This window comes from Eriocheir sinensis, unplaced genomic scaffold, assembly GCF_024679095.1.
Source record: "Eriocheir sinensis breed Jianghai 21 unplaced genomic scaffold, ASM2467909v1 Scaffold100, whole genome shotgun sequence".
In the NCBI taxonomy this organism is placed as follows: domain Eukaryota; kingdom Metazoa; phylum Arthropoda; class Malacostraca; order Decapoda; family Varunidae; genus Eriocheir; species Eriocheir sinensis.
In genome coordinates, this window is record NW_026110297.1 from 794430 (window position 1) to 799207 (window position 4778).

The following is a 4778-nucleotide window of genomic DNA, read 5'->3' on the forward strand; positions in this document are numbered from 1 at the left end:
AGTGGACTGTCAGGAGAGGGGAGGTTGGAGTTGTAGGGGTATAAGTCTGCTGAGTGTTGGCTACCTGGAAAGGTATATGTAAAAGTCCTAATTGAGACTGCACAGACTTACAGAAGAGAAAATCAGTGAAGAACAAGGAGACTTCAGGAAGGGAAGAGGATGTGTGGATCAGATATTTTCCTTCAGGATGGTGTTTATTAGAAAAATATTAGCAAAAGGAAAAAATACTATGCTGCCTTCATGGATCTAGTTATTCTAAAGAAAGTTTATGACAGAGTCGATTTGCTTGCATTGTGGGACGTCTTAAAGTTATAATGTTGGGGAGGAAAAATGCTTTATGCAACAAACTCTTTCTATGAGGATGCATCTGCATGTGTCAAAATTACTGGAGAAACAAGTGAACATTTTGAGATGAAAGTGGGCTAAGGCAGGGGTGTGTCATGTCATCGTGGTTGTTCAATATTTATATGGATGGTGTTATGAGAAATGAAGGGCAAAGTTGGGGAAATTGAAGTAAAAATGTATGCTGAGGGAGGGAAGGAAGTGGGCGATGAATTCAATCTTATTTGCTGATGACACGGTGCTCATTGCAGAAAATGAAAGTGACTTACAAAATTTGGTCAGTGTTTTTGATAGTATATGTAAAAGGAGAAAGTTGAAAGTAAATGTCAACAAAAGTAAAGTGATGGTTTGTGAGCAGAGTAGAAGGGAGGTTGTAGAGTTTGTATGCCCATATAGAGTGGGCATTGAATGTGAAAAAGAATGCCAAATAATTTTGAATGGTGAAGAAATGGGGGAGGGTAATGAGTTTCAGTACCTTGGATCAGTTATGTGTAAGCATGGTGGTACAGAAGGAGAGAAAAGAGAAAAAGCATTGCAAGGATTGATTGATTGGAGGAGAAGCTGCGGATCCATCTCTGGCATGCCATCTCATTGTTGGGGGCTGAATTTCTCCATGGCATGGACTGGACCTCTGCCGGACAGCTGGAGAAAGCTGCCACGGCACAATCCCGACTGATGGAGACAACTGATTTCTTCTTCCACATCATGTTTGGCCCTGAAATATGAGTACAAGTTCAAATAAACAACATAATATATATATATATATATATATATATATATATATATATATATATATATATATATATATATATATATATATATATATATATATTATATATATATATATATATATATATATTAATTGGGATGTTTTCTTGATTAGTGTACTATACTAAAAGAGGTTAACCTGGTAGCTGCAGGGATCATGTTTCTTAAAGGCCCTCCGAGTGAGAAAATGAGAAAAATCATCACTCACGCAAACCATTTCATAATATATATCAACACATTTGTGATCAGTTTATGCATCATCTATTTTGGGGGGTTTATATCGTGGCAAAAATGTGGCCCATCGCTGGTACACGGTAAAGCCACAAATTTGGCCTGTTGCTGCTACCAGGTTAAGTTGGACTATGAATGGACAGATGTTGTTTTAAGAGCATCTGAAATAAACTTATGGGACTGATATATGATAATTAAATCTGTGATATTTATTAAGATGTGTCCAGTGATTTAATTGGCAAAGAATTGCAAAACACAAGCTAAGAAAATAAAAGTACTGAACTGATTGACGTATCGACACAGGAAATGGCCGTCAGAGAAATAAGAATGGATTAGTAATTAATATAGCCGAAGCAAGAACTAAAAGACATTGCATCAACATAAGTATGTGATAAAATAACAGGCATTATCTACATGAGTTATTTACTGCACAGTGCACACTATATGGGCTGGCAACATTGTCTTATTTTCTAGCAATTGAAGTTGCTTATATCGTGCATTATATTCTTGCATGGGAATGACTGCTTGATGCAGGATGACAAAAATTAAATGATTAAACAATAATGTTATGTGGCGAATACCAGCTCGAGGTCACTCTAGGTCTAGGAGGACTTGCTCGTTGTTGTCAATGTCATCACGATCACTGCAAATAGATACATTACAATTAGAAATGCTTTGGTACCTGCCCTATATCTATATCTATACTTGTCCAGAAGTCAAAACTCTTGACTCATGGACCAATTTGCAATTTTTTTTGTTCAAAAAGATTTTAGCATTGTTGATTGACTTTAATAGCTATTTGGGAGTAAGACTAAGAATAATCATAAAATTCACTTTTAGATCTTCACAAGAAAGGAAGCTGCAAATAACAAAAGCCATAATATACTGTGAACTAATTAATTTCAATTGTGAATTAAAGACATGACCAAAACAAATTAAACAATACTACAATGCTAGCTAGCATGGGTATTAGTATCATTTTGCAACACCCAGGGATTCCTGGGAGGTATTTTACAGAAAGGATAGCTACTGCTCGTTAAGTAGGATCAATGACGTTAGGTGACGTTTATAATTTTTTGTTAAGTTAAAATAAGGCAACATTCTGAATGATAGTTAGTTTGGTACAAAATTTACGTCCAAAATCAAAATGTTTGTTTAAAAATAGTCAGTAACACAAATCGGAAATTTATCTGAGTTAGGAGAGGTGAACTTATATTAAGTTAGGTATGTCAGAGCAAGGTTTCTAAACAAGTTGATTTAGGATTAAAGGAAAAAAGTCATAAGTGATGCAAGCTTGAGTACTAGAGCAAGTTCGGTTTAAGAGCTACCGGTACGTCAAATTGATTTGGTTTGGTTACTAAAATAAGCAAAGGAAGGTAATTTTGTTAGGACACTTCTGACATTTAAGTTAGGTTAAAATATCAACTTTTCTAAATAATTGCTGAATTGGTTAAAACTGGCTATCTTAAATAACAGATTAAGTTGAAATAACTATATGTCAATGATAAATTTACCCAGGTTAGGTTTGGTTTATCGTTGCTGGGAGGTTAGTCAAGTAAAAATTAAATAACAGACACTAGTGACCCAAATAGGTATTGTTTAGGGTTTGGTAAGATTGGTGGGAAACGTTTGTTGAAGTCAGTCACAAGATTAACAGGTGTGTTAGGTTTAAAGAGTTGAATATTGTAAAGGATAAGTCTGGCGAGGTAAAATATTGGCTCACCTGTGTTCGTTCATTGGGCAGGAGTCTGTGGCTGCCGGTGTTGATCACAGGCAAGATACATGTGCACCAGTGATGACTGGACCTTCACAGACTACCTAAGGTGAGTGACAACAGACACTGGATGTCTCCAGGCGATGGCTGGGGGCTGTATAACGCCAGCCACACACTGCATCCCACGGGGCTTCCAGCAAGGTTACTCCCGGGGCTCCTTGTGTAACAGCCTGTGGATGGTGGCAGCCGGTCACCAGTCATCGCTTGGAGGGTCTCCAGTGTCTGTTATCACTCAATCTCTGTCAGTCTGTGAAGGTTGCACCTGCATTCTACCTGTCGGCGAACACCACTTCAGTCGTGATGGCCATGTAGGTGTTTCCAAGGTCCGCCTCGCCGAACCACTCATCTCAGCACGGTCAGCACAGTCCACAGATATTTCAGGATGAGTTTCAAATCATTACACGCCTCCAATTCGTCTAGACGAGGCAGATATATTAGGAGGTGATGCCTTTCATCCCGCTGTAATCCACCATGTTGCAATACTTATGCATTTTTAACGGTGCTAAGGGAGCCCCTTCCCCGCCTTAAATTTTCCGCCCGCTAAGTGCTCCAGCTTCAGCGCTAAGCGGCCCAGCGCCATTTTAAGTAGAAAACTTAACGTTCTTTGCCGTTAAGTGCACTTAACGATGCTAAGAACTTTTGTGTATACCGCCCCAGGTGTGGCACGATAAGCGTCCCGTTGAAAAAACACAAACATTGGCAGCAGCGACTCTGCAGGAACGACGGGTGTGGGGACGCCAGCACCGCCGCGCGAGTACCCGGGGCAAGACTACTGTCCACTGTTTGCTGCGTGTGGCCTGGCGTGGACACACGACAGGCAGTGTGTGTGTGTGTGTCATCTCCGTGCAGGGTCGGGCGGCAGACTCACCGCCATACACCCACAGCCTCCTGTCAGACACTCACCACCATGACAGCCTGAACAAGGCCTAGCGAGGCATGCCTAAGCCTAGGTGAAGCTGATCCTGCGAGGGGAAGGTAATGATGGAGTGTGTGACCGGCATGGCCAAGACGCCCCCCGGCCCTTGGTGTTCCTCCAGTATCACACCCGCCGCCCCGCGGGGCTGCTGGGCACCTTACTGAGGTGCCTTGTACTGCTGCTCAGCTTTTTACATAACCATTCCCTGCAGAAACAGTTAAATGGGTGCCTGCTGTTCCTGTTGAGTGGGTGGTGCATGACACACGCCAGGGGTCAAGGGGGAACAAAGGTAATGCCCCCTAAGAAGGTGCTGTGTCAGATTTGGATATTTCAAACTAACTCACCTGGTTTACTCACCTGGTGGGCTTCCCGACCCCACAGTCCACATGATGACGAGGGGAAGCCAGCACTCTGCTGATGCGCCAGCTCTCAATATATAATTACATAAACAAAAACAAGTACTAATGAAAGAGCTGGATAGTCCATCATATGCAGTCAATTTGTAATGTAATTTATACGATTAGATGTAGAGCTACAGTCCATTTAATGATATTCCAAGAGTTTGTCCCCAAGATGATGAGCTAGTGCTGATTTAAATAGAGGTAGAGACTGGAGGGTGACCTGGGATTCAGGGAGGGAATTCCACAAAGGAATGCCTTTGACACTGAAGGACCTCTTCCTTAGTTCAAGCTGGGTCCTAACATGTGCTATTTAGTGATGGTGGCCTCTAGTGGGTAGATCAGGAGT

General features: G+C 41.3%; 1 long non-coding RNA gene across 1 annotated transcript; it reads right to left on the reverse strand.

The window, feature by feature from the left end:
* Positions 1-353: 353 nt before the first annotated feature.
* LOC126988889 (uncharacterized) lies at positions 354-3708 on the reverse strand. Its single transcript, XR_007742618.1, has 3 exons — positions 3065-3708; positions 1923-1984; positions 354-1057 (listed from the first exon to the last, which is right to left on the reverse strand). It is a non-coding gene; the product is annotated as an uncharacterized LOC126988889 (long non-coding RNA).
* Positions 3709-4778: the final 1070 nt, after the last annotated feature.